Raw genomic sequence first — 18,242 nt, 5'->3', positions numbered from 1 at the left:
TAACTTGTACCATTGTAAAAGGAAAACCTACTTGAAGTCTTTACAGTCTCTGTCCATGCCGTTCAGCAGACCTCTTCCATTGGCTTTAGTAGGATCACTCTCCTCTCCCACCTTCATCTCAGGGCTTTTGTCGTCTTCAAAAGGCGACACCTTCTCTTGCGCATCACTTTTCTCTCTCCCATCTTGGTCAGCATCTCCTGCACCCTGTGTAAATACGAAAGACAGAAAAACATTTAGACAAAGAAATGCAATCTCCACTTTTGGTAAGATCGATGAGATGCATGAGTTTGGCTTACATAGCCTCCATTCCTGTAGCGGCCATCCATCTTGTCACCAGGGGACGAACTCAGGACGTACTCCACCATGCTCACGCCGAGACCTCCGCCTTCTGAGCGAGGTGAAAGCACAGAATTGGCATCACCATTGCCATGGAAACCCTGGCCTGGCCGTCGCTGCACCATGATTGGCTGAGACACTGAATGATCTGAACGAAAAGTCGTAATCAAATACAGTGGCAAGCGAAGTGAACCCGTGGAATTACATGTTCTTCTGCGTTCACTGGTCAGAAAATCTGATTTGATCTTCATCTGAGTCACAAGTAAACACAAACGTGATGTTTGACCCAAACAATCTCTTATGTCCTTCTTAGAAGGACATAAGAGGTTTTTCCCTATGTTAATACTGTCCATATGTACATAGCGCTGCAGAACTGTACCACCCCCCCCAGCATGTTTACACTGAGTAGGAGATGCTCTGTATCTCATTGTACAACTGTATAGTGACAATAAAGGCATTCTATTCTATTCTATTAAAACTTTAGATTGCTGGTAGAAAAAGTAAGGGAACCCTTGGATTTGACAAGTGACTGAACCTCCTGTGGCAGCAGTGATTTCAAAGGTTTTCTGCAGCCACAATCAGGAGGAAGTTTGAGTCATTCTTCTAGAATTGTCTCACTTCAGCCATGTTGTCAGGAATGAATCTCTAGCGTGAATTATCCTCGAGGTCATTCTTCAGCACCTCTATTAGATTAAGAAACTGGGCTCTGACTGAACCGTTAGACCTTCTTCTTGTAAAAGGAACCTATTATACTTTAGCTCATTTTCAGCCATATGTGAATGCCGATTCTTCCTGTGCATGTCCAGCTGCTTTTTTTGCTGTAGTTTCTTAATTCATCAGTGAGAGAATAACTGTCATCACTTCAATATAAGGAATAATGATCATAGCATCAATGTAAGGATTCACAAATGTCTGCAAATTCCTGCAGGCAGGTTGTTGAACCTATCAGAATAGATGTGAGGGAATGCAGCAGGTGAAAAGAAAAAAAAAAAAAAAAACTTGAGTGGGAATTAAAGACGGGACAAAAAGCCCCACCATTTTATTGGTTTCTATTGGATGACTCCGCATACAAATGACTAGGACATAACCATGAGGTAATCCGCACAGAATGTATTTTGCACAAGTGTAAATGCCGCCAATGAAGTCAGGCCCTTACACAGGCTACACCACAGGCTCTACAAACACTCACTGCAGATCAGAATCAGTCCTTACTGTCCTAACCAGGAATGATTTATAGATGGTATTCGTGAAGGGAGATGTTTACCATTTTCTAACATAGCCTAGTCAAAATGCACCATGATATATAATTGAAAATAATTGTGTGTGTGTGTGCGCAATTTCAACAAAAAATAAAAAAGCAGAAAAAAAAAAAACCCCTGGTTTGTTTATAATTGTAACTCAGATGAAGATCTGACCTGATTTTAAGACAAATTCCAAAGGGTTCACTTGCTTTTTCTTGGCACTGTATTTATATCATTCTAATAGTATTTATATCAAAACGTTATAGCTGGCAGGCACCTGTGAAAACTGAGATATTCCATTCCCAAACACATGACTGGAACAGATATCTTAACCACATATGTAATAATTAATTAATTAATTAATTAGAGAAAAGACATTTTAGAAGACACTCACGAGATGATCCCCATGCATTGTCTCTCCACTCTTCTCCAAGAAGCATTCCTTTCCTGCCATCTTTGGCCAGCTCATCAGAATCCCAGAGCTTTTTTGCTGGCAAAAGCTAAGAAAAAACATAAACAGCGTTTCTGAATGGTGTAGAAAACCATTTGCATTTATGATTCCAAACTGCGAGTGCAAAGGGAGACGTATTTTCGACTCCATATGTGAATGAGATGTTTGAGAACAGAATGTTTTGAGGACAAGTTAAACTCACTAATAATTAATTGGCATAATTGGAAGATATCAGGAGAAATCACTTAATTGAACAATCTAAGCTTCAATTAGACTGTATTTGTACACAGACATGGGGAGTCACTGACTACTAATTCATAAGAATTTTTTATTGACATAGGATTCAAATGTTTATTATTTAGTGTAAGTTGGACTAATTACCTATTATAGACACTAATTACCTATAATTGGGGCTATTACACTCAAGACCTTTGAGCAACTCTCAGTTAACTTCAAGTCAGTTCAATAATGCTTTTCTAAAGAATCCGTACAGGTTTTCTGCTTCAGACTCCTCTTAAAACAGATTAAATTCTAACTGGAATCTTTTTCCCCCTAGAGTGCTCTGGCGAGGCAAACAAGTCAATGACCCAATCCACACTGCCAGGAAAAAAGGCTGGTTGAGCTTGAAGATTTCTAGGAAAGTCGTGCCAAGTTTTATGACCATTGTTAACAAGATTTGTCATTAGTAAGAAAGTCAATGCTGCAATTGATGCTTTAACCAAACACCAAGTAAACTATTTATTTGCTTAAGCGAACCGGCTATTTTAGTCTTCTTGTTTCATAAAATGAGAAAAACACTCCTATACAACACAGTTTTACCATCACTGTACACTGCACATAGATTTACATGCAGCAGCCTGGGGGGTGGGGGGGTCTGAGACATAAAATATGAGAAAATGTAACTACATCAGTGTAGCACACAGAGGAGCACAAGGTGTTTATCGTTTATAAAAAATTATTTGTAATAGCGTTAAGTCAAAAAGCTTTCAGAAAACCCTTTATTAGGAAAACAAACATTTATTGTTGTTCAGTTGTTTCTGTATTGTGCATATGCTTGCTAACAATAAAACAGGGTCAGGTGAGGGTTTAATGGATTTCAATCAAAGGTAAGATGAACTAGTTTACAATAAATCTGTATTTTAAAGACTGTGGTGGTGGTGGTGCAAACATTGAAGCTTTAAAACTAGTTCAGCATTTCTATAGTTTCTGTAAAATAGCAACCTGCGGATGTGTACAGTCACTTTTCAATTCTAGAGCGGCGGGGAAAGAAGAAAATAATTAAATAATAATCACAGAAAACTGTATAAGAGTGAGGAGAGTGAACGATATGCAGACAAAAACTGTTCTTACCTCTCCCATTCCCCTCGACTCCAAAGCAAGAGCTTGAAAATCATAGTTCATTTCATCCACTGCACGGACCTGAGACAGATTTTTAAAAAAAAAGGTTTTTCATGAACATTTTAAATTAAACAGCAATGATTTAACAAAATGTAAACTGTAAAATTGTACCTGCAATGCTAAAGAGTGCTTGTTGTAAGAATATGTGACAATTCAATAGAATACATAAACATTCATAGCAAAAAACTAACATTTATTCTTTAATCTGTGCAACTGTTTTTACATTACATAACATTCTGGTTTTGTGAAATAAGCCAGACATGAATTATGACTTATACAGCATTTTGAATATGCTGTTAAGCCAATAAGAGAATGTTGTTTAATTCTCTTACATGAAATCCCAAAGCAAATAGTCCTGACTGTTCGACTTATGTTAAGGTATCTGACACGATCATTTAGCTTTGGTTATTGCATGACCGCCCCCCGGCCCACTATACACGATGTGTTAAGGAAAAATGAAAATGAAAATAAAAATCTGAGAAGGACCTTTTTAAAAAAACATTTTTAGACTAGGACCTATGCAGAGCTAAATACAAAAAAAACATCTGCACAGACTACACATGATGATTTATAAAGAGAGGCGATTACACTCGTTCTTCTGCAGGGCACAATAACTTGCTTGTATGAAACAGAATAGTTTGAATGAAGTTTGAAAGAAAAAAAAAATGAAATAACCTAAACACGAGACGGGGCTTTGTATGTAGCAACAAAAAAAGCTGCAGAGCAGCTTAAACTACTGTTGAGACAGGATGTGAGGTGTGGCTATTAAATGACAACACAAAGACAGGTTTTGAAATTAAAAGAGGATTGGTTTCCAGTGCACCATTGGCTTAACATTACTACAGACAGATTATAGACATTTCTCAATATATGGTCAGCAAAAAAGAAGCCACAGCTGTGGGAAAATATCTCCATCCATATCAGTATGCTGAGCTGTCCTAGTGAAGCCATTTCTGGCCAACTACATGTCAATCCTCCTTATTAATCTGATCCAAGTACCACGCAACTTTATTTATTTTCCTTCAAAATCACATTTGCGTTTAAGAGAAGCACTTCCAAGTCTGATCCAACAGTGTAGAATAAAACCATGAAGCCTCTTAGACCACTAATGGAAGAAGACTTACTACGCTGCTTTGATCACTGAAAGCCCCGAGTGCAGCAGTCTGTAGGTGCAGAAGGGGAATAATTTGAAGGGGAACAGAATTAAAAGACAAGCTTTCTTCATTAAAGTTTAATTGCAGCATTTATTTCATTATTTAATAACCACACTTTCTATTACAACTCTGGCTCAGTCAACATGGTGAGACTCACACCCCTGTTGTGCTGACACAATGGCCAAAACTATAATCTTGCTGATGTCTGTTGTAAATCAGAAGCAGTGCTATGGCTTTTTAATACTTGTAGTAACAGACTGGTGATCTCTGAAATCTGCACTCCAACCTTCACCTCACGTTTGACTGGGCAAACGGCTGTGGACAGACCTGTCTGTAACTCCAATAATGACAAAGTACTACATTTAAACAACAGATTGTTTACTTGCTGTTTATACCAATATAACAATCAGTGAAAATTGAGGACTTGTTCTGTCTGGTAATTATACTAAACTGCACATCACCGCATGCCTTAGCTCAGTAAAACAAAAAACAAACCAACTCTTTACCTGATCGATATGATTGGCATCCCCAGTAGGCCAGCGATGCTTGCTAGGTGTGCAACTTACAAGCTGCTCCCCAGGCTGCCTCTGAAAGAAGTACCCTACTGTGGCGTCATCCTGAGACCTCCCGCTCAGCGGGGGCTGTGGGGTACCTGGGGTAGGGTTAGGAACCCTGTCCATGCCCTGTATGTGTGGCCCTCCAGGAGCCTGACCAGCTCCGCCAACTGTGGCTAGGGGCCCTCCGCCATGAACTCGGACACCCCCAGACTCAGGAGCACCATTTGCATGCAGCATCCCACCTCTCGTCTCCTGCCAGGCCACGTCATTCATACCTAGGATGCTGCATGGAATGCTCATTCCACGGGAAAGCCTAAAAAACAACAACAACAAAAAAAACAGACAAAGTAAGATTTACTCACTGAAATTTATATTTTCTTATTTCAATTTCACTTGCATAAAATTGAAAGAAATCTTATTAGAGGATGTAGTATCTCTGTGTGTCCTGTACAATTACATATAAATGACCAATAAGAAACACTAGGCTATAAAAGACTCAGATGTAATTTTAATTTCATTATACAATGTAATGTAGCACCCATTACAATTTGGTGTTTACGGCATCATAATTGGCTTTTATGAAAGCCCATGCTATTATAATGCGACCATCGTGGACTTATTAAATCCTCCTTGAGCCTTCAGACAAAAATCAGCTTTTACATCCCATTAAAGATGTTCATCCAAAAGAATAATAAAATGATAACTAATGCTTTTAATTTTCCTCGCTGGGACAAGACTAATTCCCGAGCTGCTAACAACACGCCAGGGATATAGTTGTCTAATTCTGCTTAACTATTTGTGCTACAACAGGTTAGTAATGTTTTGTTAAATTAAAAAGATCGGGCCAAGAACGAAACAAGCGACTGACATCGATGTTGGTGGCTTATAAGAGCAACACCGCTCGGTAACGTTGTCGTTAGCCAAATTCTAGCTGGTGACCATACGACTGGGGATACCAGCAATAAAGCTTCGACTACCACACAGACATACACGCATAAATGCAAATATTCAGCGATAGCCACGACTGATTCCTGAGATGATGTAACGAGCTTGCAACAACGTATTCAAATTTGAAACTGTTCATTGTGGCACACCAATTAGCAGCTTGGCTAGCTAGCCTAGCCTAGCCAGCAGCAAGCAAGCCGCTGTAATAATAAGGAAGCTACCTTAACGACTTTCAGCGGGGATTTGCGTAAATGTTTATTTATTTATTTATTTATTTATTAGATTGTGTTTGCTTTGTTGCCTCGCTTCTTTTTATTGTTTACTTTTTCCCCCTCATGTATTTCTGCTAGCGGAAATCGAACATGATTAAAGCTAACCATTGGTTCTCTGGAGCTAACTAGCTAGTGCTAACCGCAAAGGGCCTGTTGTGTTTATTATTGGTGAGACATCAAAGAAATTCGCTTAATTCACTGCTGTTTTATAGTCAGCGGTTGGCTTTGCATGTTAAATAGAACACATTTTCTCGACTTATTATCCGATATTCACTGTACACAACACGTTACGGCCATCTCCGAGAGCTAACAAACGCTAATAGCCATGTTGCTGTTGTTAGCTAAAACATCAGCCAAACACTGAGTGGCTAAACAACATGGCCCCCCTTCAAGTTCCAAACAGAGGGGCCTTAACCGCTAAACAAAAGGGGAAATACTCGCACGGCGGCAACCGCTTCCAAAGCAGTCCCCTTACACAGCTTTGGATTCGGTTGTGAACAGATGTGAGGCCATACTCACGCGTTGTCGTGTCGAGAGAGGATCTGTGCTTGTTGCACGCCGTCAACCCGATTCTATATTGTTTTGTTTCCTTGGAGAGAGAGCGGTGATTTAGCAAAGCTTGGTAGTCAAAGCTAACAGTTGTCTACGCTAGTGCCCCCTCCCTGTAAATAGCGTGAACTACGTAGACATGCGTATAACAATGTCAGTGTCAATTTGCCTTCCCAGCGTGCCTTTTGAGCACCAAACCCCCCTGTGTTAGGCAACCTAATATGTGGTATCATAGAAATTAGTCTCAGAGACACTTCCCCACCCAAAATCACTCTCACATTTCATAGGATAAACTGGCTTAGTCTGAATGAATCCTCATTAGACAGCCGGCTCATGTCATTTTGTGAACAAAATGCTGACTCAGTAATAAAAGTAGCAAGCCAATGTGTCCGGGAAGCTTATTTGAAAGGGAGGTTTCAAAGAAGAAGTACGTGTATATTTATCGTCATCGTGCTGTGATTTTAGTTGATTTCGCCTGATTCTCAGTCGGGTGGATCCTCGTGGTCAGTGACCCCTCCCTCCTCCAACGCGAGAAAAACCCGACGGGACCCAATCACCTTTTCCTTTACAGACGGTGATCTCACCTCCCCATTTCCGATTGGATTGCTATATTTAGGAAAACGCCTTACGCTTTATAAAGAGATTGCTGTAGTTTGTGGCAAAAGGCTCCGGAGTTAGTGGAAAGGACTGACTTGAGGGACGAGTTTGACCAGTATCTGCTTAGAGTTTAAAAGCTACTGGACTTGACACGACTAAATATTTACAACTGCCGACTTTGGACTGAGCCGCGTTTGAGAGCGAGAACTGGGAGAGGCAGCAATGGCAGACATACGAAAGAAACTTGTCGTGGTGGGCGACGGTGCATGTGGGAAAACATGTCTACTGATAGTATTCAGCAAAGACGAGTTTCCAGAAGTGTATGTCCCGACTGTGTTTGAGACGTACGTGGCGGACATAGAAGTGGATAACAAGCAAGTCCAGCTGGCTTTGTGGGACACAGCCGGACAAGAGGACTACGACCGGCTGCGGCCGCTCTCCTATCCGGACACCGACGTCATTCTGATGTGCTTCTCGGTGGACAGCCCGGACTCGTTGGAAAACATCCCTGAAAAGTGGGTCCCTGAAGTGAAACACTTTTGCCCGAACGTACCCATCATATTAGTGGCCAACAAGAGGGATCTCCGCAACGACGAGAACGTGAAGAATGAGCTGTCTCGGTTGAAGCTGGAGCCAGTGAAAACAGAGGATGGCCGGGCCATGGCCACGCGCATTGGCGCATATGACTATTTGGAGTGCTCAGCTAAAACCAAGGAGGGGATCTGGGAAGTATTTGAAACGGCAACACGGGCAGCTTTACAGAAACGACAAACAACCACAGGTGGCTGTTTCAAATGCTGTGTTTTAATGTGAACTGACTCTGGCTTGGGCGGGGGGCTACTGGGACGCGCAAGAACAGACGTTTCCTGCGTTGGGGTCTGTGTCTGGGCATGTGAGGGCAGTGACCATTGTTCGGACACTCCCTCGAAGTCGGATGCCTTTGCTTGAACCAAAACCGATGACTGCAAACGGAGCTGATTGGAACACACACGAATATCTGATGGCGGGTGTAATGTGGGGGGGAAATACACTGGTTATGGCATGTTGGCATGTTCTTTTTGGGGTCACATGATCCCAGTCTGACTGGGAAAAAAAAATCACAAAGCGTTTGATTTCAGTGGGCGACTTTTCAATCCCCTTCTGCATCTTCTCGTGTAGACGAGAAGGCCTGCTGGAGAGTCGAGATGACTCTGCTCTCTTTTTTTGTGTTTTAAAGTTTGCATAGGCCACAAGCTTTATTGCCAAGGTTATACTGTGTAACAAGTAAAGCAAAAAGAACAAATGCACTGTAATTTTTAATATGAGGTAATTGAAGTTTGATCTTGCACAAGACCAGGATGCTACAGCAACTCATAGAAAGAAAGCTTGTTAAAACTACAAGTATTGCCAACTTGTTGTTGTTGGGGTTTTTTTTTTTGGGGGGGGGGGGGGGTTGTGATATTTTAGGGCACTTTTGCAAAGACATTTCATAGATAAAGGTTGTAATTGGTTATTTATGTTTTTAGAGTTTGTTAGTTTGGAGCACAGCTAAAAATAACGTATAATTTTGATTCCACAGTATTAAATGTCTTTTTCCCTTTCAAATTATGCAGCAGGTTAGATTTGATTCAAGGTTGACAAGACTACACCTGGACCAGTCTTGAAAAGGGCTAACCACAATGTCCTGTAGTTTTGCAGGTTTTCAGACAGAAACTCTGTCAGTATTAAGTGGGAGTCATGTTTTACAACTTTAGTTTTTTATGTTGCTAAGCATGCTTTTACACAAGTTTTAACTCATTTTGGCTAATTTATACAAACACATTGTCTTCTGTACAGCACATCTGAACAGCATCTTTTGAAGCACATACAGTATATAGTCCCATTTCCATCCAGCTGTCTCTGTTCTATCAAACACATGGGGGGGGGGGAACAGCTTGAAGTTTTCTGTTTGGGCACAGCTTCATTTAGAGTGGCACGGAGGATATTTCCCAGACACAATTAAGCACTTGAGACGGTGTGGCATGTGATGGTCTTGCTCGGTGAAGGGCGTTTTCTCAAAGTGTCATGAAACTGCTGTTTATGACCCAACAGCACACGCTCATGTGGGATTAAGCCATCTGATGGCAACACTTTATTGAAAGTGTTTCATGAAATTCTATTAGTAGAACACTTATGTAATAGTGACACACACTTAAACTAAAGGGCTTCCCTTTGATTATTAAAACATGAGAAAACGGTAAATGTGAAGTACTAATGATTATAGAGCTGTTAAACTGAATTAAATACAATTGAGAAAGAGTTTTGTTTTTTTTTCCCTTTTTCTTAAAATCTCAATGTCTTCCATTATGACAGTGAATGTACCTTAAATTTATGTTGTCAAAAAATGTTACTGAAAGCTAAAATCAGTGTATTTTGAGCTGACTTTTTTTTTTTTTCATTCTTGTGAAAAGGATTCAGATTTTCTTTTTTTCTTTCAGTGTCAACATAAGTGTTGTGTAACTGTCCTCTTGCTTGATAGTGGGAGTGTTTGTTCATATGACTGTGAACATCAGTTACAGAGACTGTTGTTAAGGGTGAAACTCTTACTGTTCATGTTTTGCTCTTTTTACTTGTTATTGGAAACAAAAAAAGATGGATTTTTTTTGCTTTAAACACTTACTTTGTGTTTTACTAAGAAACTGCGCTGCAGGCACATCTGTGTTTAAAAATACTTTCCAGCCGAAGTTACAGTGGCATTTAAAAGTCACATTCCTCCTGTCTGCTGTCTGTTGCTGTCTTTTTTTTTTTTTTTTTTTTTTGCTGACATACAGCACAGGAATGCATTGTGCTGGACTGGTTAATTTCCCACACCGGCCCCCCTCATGTGCCTCTGATTTGCAATGATTTTAGGTTAGTATTTGTGATAAGATGGTACAGTTTGCGTCTCCTCATACAAAAGGAAATTGTGGAATATGCCAAACCTCTCTCTTTGTAAGAGTTTATTTGATGCCATTGGTGTAATTACACAATGCTTTCTGTGGAAGAATGGTACAATTTAAAAGAGGGGGGAAAAAACAGAATGTAAGGGAACAAGTGGTACTGTTCTGGGAAAGTCAATAAAAAAAAAAATCAATGTGTTTCACTAACTGCACTTTTTTCCACTCTTGTCGCATTTTCCTGACACACAACTTTCTTTCCTTTTATCGTACAAAGAAACATTACGTATACTGATAAAATAGTTGGAACCTGCTGGTAAATTTAGAAAATTCACTCTATTAGTATTTCTTTCTTTATTTGCTTTAATCAGGATCCACTGAACCATCACTTTGATTCAGGCCTTTGAAACAAGAGTAAATCTAATGTACTTGTGTATTTGCAGTTAACTTTTGTATGTTTTGCTGAAAGAAATTTATGCTAGTTCAAAATACCTGCTCTTCAACAAGTGACAACATTAAATAACACTTATACGAAAATGAATAATTATACCCCACTATACAGATTTATGACCTAAATGCCCAAAATGAACAGTACTGGTAATTGTAAAAATCCTTTTTTGTTAATATTACAATATGTTAAAAATAAATATTTTAACTGCTAAAATATAATTATTGTTGTTAGCCATGAATTTCCACTTTTACCATTTTACAGAAAAGCTGAAAAAATATTTAAAGCACATTATTATTATTTTTACTACAGTTATTTACAAACATTCCTGAATAGAAAAATCTATTTTAGTGTTTGAATGTTATGTTTGGTTCATATTTGAGATCTCAGAGAAGTCCAGTGTACTTGTTCATATTTGGGTAAGAAAACATTGGATTCAGTTTTTCATTTGCATAATAAATAATAAATAACAGCATCATTTGTTTTAGTTATAAATATATTTTTGATAGATTTAAAAAATATTTGCATTTTCTTGTTTTTATGACAGTCTGATAAATTTGTCGTCGTTCCCATTATTATGAATATGTTTACTTTTAAGAGTCTCATAGTTTACTCGTTCTCATATTATTTGCAAACCCTTTAAAGATTTAAGTTTGTTTATACTTCTAATGACTTATTTATCACGTTACACGAGTCAATAAGCTGTATACTTATTTCACCACTTCTCATGATGACACATAGCCTGTAGCTGTCCCCAGACAAAATAATCCTATTATTCCAAAGGGGCAGTACATTTTGAGACTTGACTTCTAACTATTGTTATAACCCTGGTCAAAATGACTCTGTTTCTATATTGTGATTGTTTTATTATAAGAAATGTGTGTGTGTGTGTGTGTGTGTGTGTGTGTGTGTGTGTGTGTGTGTGTGTGTGTGTGTGTGTGTGTGTGTGTGTGTATCACAGAAACTATTTGTGTCCGATCTAAAATTAGACCAGAGGATAAAAATTACTAGCAAGGGTGTATTGCTGTGATCTTTAGGGAGTAAGCTTTTTATTGTTTTAAATCTGTACAGGAAAACATAAAACTACATGAAGAAATATTTATAGTCCATTAGCTTCCAATCTTTTTAACCAGTCAAGGTAAACTTTATGTAAAGAATGCACAGACATGAATGCAGTACAAACTGTATTTATTGATACCCAGACAGGGCTTTTGTTTTAAATAGTACAAGACACAAAGGGAGCACTGGGCGTCTGTTGTGAAATAATAAACAAAGGAACAAACATTATACAGGCATAATTTTTATTGCTCAGTTTGGTTTGCTGTTATGAAAATAGATTCACTATTACACCGTTGGTTACAAAACACAGAAAGTCAATACAGACACTATATCCTATATCATTGTTAGCTATGGTTGCTTAGTTGAATTTGGCAACAAATGGCAAAGGGATGTCAACCTCTACTTTTTGGTCACTTACTCTAACATATTTTTCAACATTTTTGCTTTTTTCCTTCAGGGATGTAATGGCATTGTTGTGCAGAGTATTAATGCCTTTCACCATTGAATTAATCCAGGACTGGATGTCAGCTGTGAGTTGTTTACTAGATATGTCAGCCAAAATATTTTGGAGTTTAGCAGTCACAGCTTTTAGATATTCCATTACAACTCTGCAGACCTCTTCAACCGGCTTGATAACGCCAGCCATAACAGGAGAGTTCATGGCATCGTTGTATGCAGTACTCACAAAGTCAGAAAGTGTCTCCAGATTCTGGGATTTCAGAGTTTGGAGAAGCTTCTCACTCTGTTGGATGGTAAACTGCATGATTGCTGATAATTTCTTTACAATGTCCTCCAGCCGGATATCTCTAAATTTTCTCACAGTAACAACCACTTGGTCCTGGATTTTCTTTAAAGCTACCAACATATCGTCAAGAATTTCCTTTCCACTGACGATGTGATTAGAACCTGGGAAGGTGAATTCAGTGGCTTGGAAATAATCAAGTGCCGTTGCAAACATGGAAGAAAGGTACTCTGGAATCTTATGGATTGCTTCTTCAGATACATCAGCAACAAAAGCAGTACATTTCTGATAGACCTCAAGCCCAGACAGCTTCTCTTTATAGCCAGGAATCTGGAACCTAGTCGCTCTCAGAAATTTAACAACAGCATCAAGGAACTTTTCAACTTTCTTCTGGTAGTTTTCGAGGATTAAAACAGTATTATCTGTGACAGTGGTCACAATCTTGCAAGATTTTACTGATTCAAGACTGTTAATAGCCCTCTTGAACATCACATTACCCTGCTTTTTAGCCTGTGCAAAGGAACCTTCGAGTCTTCTAACTTGTTTGTTGACCGCCTTGTATGTTATGACAGCAGATTCAGACACTATTTCCATGACCGCAGGCACCTGTTTCTTCGCTCCGAGCATCATCTCGTATGGTATTTCCATATTCCAGGTTGTTTGAAGGTTCAGCTTCTCAGAGTTGATCACAGACATCTTCAGACCCAAGATATCAATGTCTGTGGATGGCTCAGACTAAACAGGACACATAAAAACCAATAAGTTAATTATTTAAATAATACATCATTTAGGTTGGAAAAAAATCAGCTTTTATTAGAAAGTGCATCGATAGTAGACTATCATCTTACCGGGTAACGACCATAGAGTCTTGCTTTCACTTGTGCCGGTCGCTTAGCCTGCATCTGAACTGCAATGAGTCCTGCAGATGGATTGGAAACTGAGACAATAAGGCCTTCTTCTGGATTTCCAGTAATCTCCTCATAGATTTCCATGGTCAGGTCAAGAATGTTGACCTTTGCTGTGTTTGTGATGGCGATAGCTACATTTTCAGTAGTTAAGAAGATGGTGCTGTCATGATGTCCCTCTAGCATTGAATGTTTCACATTGAGGAGAGAGGCCATTTTAAATCCACCCATCACGTTCACATTGGTGTTGCCCTCAATCATTCCATTCAGGATCTCAAATTCAGATGTTGAAGAAGCATCTAGTTTGATGGCGATGCTGTCCTGCTTTAGGATGCTTGCGTTAGTCTTGAGAGTGATCATTGGTGTCTTCATGGAGATCTCATAGGTCATATCACCCATAACTGGGATCTTGATGCTCTGAATTTTGGGCAGGGTGATTTTTGGAAGAGTTACCTTGCGCAGGGCAGAGGGCACACGCAGAGTGGGCATTGTGATGAGGGTGAAGTCAGGCAGGGGAATTGTGAATGTTGATGTCTCAATGTTCATCATGGGAACCTTATAGGCAGGGACAGTAATAGTTTTAGGCAACTCAGTGCTATATTTTTCATACTCTTCCTTTGCTTTGTCATATGATGTAGCGAGTATGGCAGCAGCCTTATCCTTGCCATTCATCATTTTCTTGTGCAGTGTCTTGAAATTGGTGTTAAACGCATTGATGACTGGATCCATATTGATGTTAATGGCGATCAACTCATGGTTCTTAGTGTACTTCAGCTTGGAGCTCATATCAAATGTTTGCTCTGTTGTGATTAGTAGATTGCCCAGACCAGTGTCTTCCCACAGTGAGTAGTCCTCCACTTTTGGTGTCTTCATGTCAACAAATGGCAAGGTAAATTCAGGAATGGTGATAGGCTGCTTCAATACATCAAGATTGGCATCTCCTTTGATTTGGGAATACAGGTTAATTTCTGTTTCTCTGTTGTCCACAGCAAAGTAATGGGAGTATTTGTACTGGTTGAATCTAGCCAGACCTGTCCAACTAGCCTGCTGCACTTCGGTGTTCACGGTGAAAGCAATGTCATTCTGGAGATCTATCTTTCCAGACAGCTTTAATGGAAGGGCAATTTTGGTATTTGCTGTGTTCTTGGTATCAAGCTTAAGCTCATTAGGTGTGACCAGAGCAAGGGCTGAGTTTGAGAGAGTTCCTTCAACCTGACCAACCAGCTGTGCACTGTGAGAGGCAGAGAAATCAATTTTCATGTCTTCAACCTTTGCCTCGAACTTGAGTTCTGCAACGCTGTTTTTAATGAAAGGTGTTTCAGTCTCAGCCTTGGCATCAACAACTACGTGGCTGAAAATGCATATTTCAGCACCAACATTCTGATTCGTTTTCACAAAGTTGCTGTCTGTTGTTCCAGTGAAACTCACTTTGGCTTTATGGAAATCCATGACCACTGACAAGTCGCTCTTGTGGCGTGCCTCATCTGAGAAGTCCCGAATTGCATATTTTTCTCTGGCCACATTGTTAAAGGTCAGTTGGATGGAGCCATCTTTAAGCAGGAAAACTACATTTTCTTTAATCTCCATTTCACTAAAGATGTTAAGGGCAGGCATGTTGATGCCATGTACGTACGTAGTGACTACGGTGGTTGAAATTCCATTTTCCATGTTGAAGACTGCATTGTTAACAAGGGTTGCAGAGTAGAGCTCAGTTTTTGCTGCTGCAATAGTATCAGCAGAAGCTTCAGCTGTCAGACCATAGAAGGTCATTTGACCCTTGTGGTCAAGTTCAAAAGACGACTGATCAACCTTGATGAGCTCAGAGATGGACACATGACTCATCTTGGGCACAGATAAATGTGCACTGGCTTCCACAGTGAAGTCAAGGATTCGCAAAGTAGATGTAGTCTTTGAGATGAGGTTCATTTTGAACTCTGGTGTATCAGAAATTGTTGTGGTGTTCTCCAGGTCAGCAGTGGTTGTGAGTTTATAATGAGGTGAAATAACTCTAAACTCTCCATAAAGTTTTCCAAAGCAGGGGATCTTGCTCATTTCTGCCACTTTCTCTTTCAGCTCCATGGTGAGGGTGTCATAATCAAAGGACCTTACTTTCTGGATCATTCTGATGAAATAGTCACTCGTGTCATCAATTAGCTGTTTGAAGTCAAAGGCATATAGCTCATTCAACAGCTCCTGAACAGGTACCATTATGTTTTTCATCACAGGCTGAATGTCAATTGACCTGAGAGCATCAAATGCACGCTGAATCTTTTCTCTGACCTGATACTGCTTCATCATTTTAACAATCTCATCCATGAAGGCTCCAATCGTTTTTTCAACTTCAAAGCTGGAGAGAATCTCTTCAATTTTGGTATAAATCACTTGGAACTTGTTTTCAATGTCATGTTTCTTCATCCAAACCATTATGGTGTCTTTGATAGATTTCAGTATGTTCATAACTTTTTCAGTTGGGAGCTTGGGTGTCAGGTTGGTGATGTAGTTTTCCATTGAGCTGATGAATTTTCTCAGGTCTTGGACAAACAGGTTGAAGTCAAAGTTGTTAATGGCCTCCTTTAGTTCTGCCACCTTGAGCTGGAACTTGGCACTGATCTCATACCTGTTGTTGATGTCTTTTAGCATCTCAATGCTGTTGTCCATCAGTACCACCACTGTGCTCTTCATCTTTTCAATGAATGCAGGCAGATGCTCAATAAATGGGATCTGGAGAGAGTGACTGTCACTGCTCTTGTCATATTTCACAAATCCAGAGATGGCATAATTTTGACTGGACTCACTGAAGAAGAGAGTGGAGACTGCTCCTGCCATTTCAACACCCATTCTTTCTGCATTGTTGTAGGCACTCATTTCCTGTTCAAAGGCGTGCTCATTTACTTTAGATGTCACCTTCAGTGCGACACTTTGCTCTTGGAGGTTCAGCATGCTGCTGAACTTGTTGTCCATATTTGTTGTAATGGTTGGTCTGCCGTCTAGTTCATGTGTGGTTGAAGCTCTGTACTCAAATGACTGTGTGAAAAACATGGGTTGTGCTCTCAGGAGGAATTTGCTGTATAATTCGCCACTCTGCTTTCCATACAGATTCACTGCACCATTTGAATTGAAAATGGAATCAATGTTCAGGGTGAAGGGTGCAGCCACAGTTGCAACTTTGCTGTCCAGATGAAGAGATGGGGAGTTGAAGTTAGCCACATTGTTGAACTTCATGGTCAGGCCAGCAACCTCGATATCAGTGGTATGCGTCATTTGAGTTCCCAGGAGTTTACCGTTGGTGTTATACTTTGCAGACAGGACCATGTCAATAAACTTGATTTCATAGGTGTGTCTGAGCTCTTCCTCTGAGAAAGCTCCCATCACTGTTCCAGTCAGCTCCAGGTTGTAGGGCTCTGCCTTGAACTGGGCATCATTCACGAAGCTAACCTCCATTATCTTCAGGTCATTTTTCACAATAACTGAGGCAGCAGAACGGCCCATGTTGACTGTGATGTCATGCTTGTAAGAGTTGCTGCTGTCAAGCAAGTTGTCAGTCTTGGACTGCAGGGTAAAAGATCTCAGTGTAAGAGACAGTGCATTTGTGTTTTCAGTCCTCATCTCCTTGAAAGATCCAACCATGTTGTTAGAGAGAGTCAAGCCATCTTCATTCACTCTGAAGTTCACTCTGTTCCTGCTGTTAATATCAAAGAGGTTAGCCTCAAAGTTGCTGTTAAAGTAGACTTCTGTGGTTGCAATCTTGCCTCCAATGGTGAGCTCTGCTTTGTTTTCTTTAATGCCTCCTTTTGTTGTGAGAGACATGGTGGCACTTGAAGTGTCAACTGTACCATGGAAAATATTCTCAAATGTGAATGGACTGTGCTGGGCGGTTGTTGTACAGCTGGTGGTCAGGCCATTGGTGTTCAGGGAAAAGGCGGCCTTGTGAGAGGCGATGCTTGAAAAGATGTTCATGGAGGCCTCAGTGTTGACCTCCATGCCAGAGGGATTAAGGGAACCGGTAAGCAGTGAGTAGATACGGTTGCTTGTATCATCGGCTAGATTCTCTATTCTGAGACTGGCCTGTCCTCTAGAGGCAGCAAAATCTATCTGGCTCCGAAGCATCCTCTCGTCAGCCTGTGTCTCAGAGCTGGACTGGATGGTAAACTTGAGATCATTGTACCTAAGGTTAATTTTGGTGTTGTGCACAATGGGGTCGCTGTTCACTTTAGTGTTAGAGTCAAACAGAAGCTCTTCCTCTGCATATGATGCCTTCATCTTGTTTTCAAGCTTCAGGTCTTCAGACTTCACATTCAGTGAACTCTGCATTATTGCTTCTTTCTTCGCTGGGTCGACCGAGAAGGTGTAGAGATAGGTGGTGGAAGCGGTCATGGGTCCAACAGTGACACTTCCATTTGTGTTAACATTTCCAAAAAACTTTTTAGAGTCAAGGGTCATCTGGGTAGTAATAGTCAGGGAGGTGTCCAGACCCACAGGGGCAACAGCATGCACGTTGTAGCGGCCAGTTGACATCAAACTGTCTGTGACTGCAATGGTTTCCTGAACATTAAAACCTGTGGTGATCAGCATGTGTTTCAGGGAACCATCAAGAGTGAATTCCATAGTTTCCACTTCTGTGTCAGTGATTTTGGTTGCTCCTTTAGAACAGACAAATAAAAAAAATTAACAATTCGTCTCAGCGTCTATGTTTT

General features: G+C 40.2%; 1 pseudogene across 1 annotated transcript in view; it reads right to left on the bottom strand.

The window, feature by feature from the left end:
* LOC113037402 (apolipoprotein B-100-like) overlaps positions 1-18,242 on the bottom strand; it is a 41,245-nt pseudogene that overhangs the window by 14,517 nt on the left and 8,486 nt on the right. The window contains exons 25-33 of the transcript XR_013901949.1: positions 13,492-18,188; positions 12,261-13,378; positions 7,627-8,254; positions 6,874-6,926; positions 5,087-5,450; positions 3,379-3,447; positions 1,972-2,077; positions 297-484; positions 32-204 (exon numbers count right to left, since the gene is read on the bottom strand). The product of XR_013901949.1 is annotated as an apolipoprotein B-100-like (transcript). The remainder of the gene's footprint in view (positions 1-31; positions 205-296; positions 485-1,971; positions 2,078-3,378; positions 3,448-5,086; positions 5,451-6,873; positions 6,927-7,626; positions 8,255-12,260; positions 13,379-13,491; positions 18,189-18,242) is intronic.

The sequence above is a fragment of the Astatotilapia calliptera genome, chromosome 15 (genome assembly GCF_964374335.1).
Source record: "Astatotilapia calliptera chromosome 15, fAstCal68.1, whole genome shotgun sequence".
Classification (NCBI taxonomy): Eukaryota; Metazoa; Chordata; class Actinopteri; order Cichliformes; family Cichlidae; genus Astatotilapia; species Astatotilapia calliptera.
Note: the sequence above shows the minus strand (reverse complement) of the source record. Positions and strands in the feature narration are given on the sequence as shown.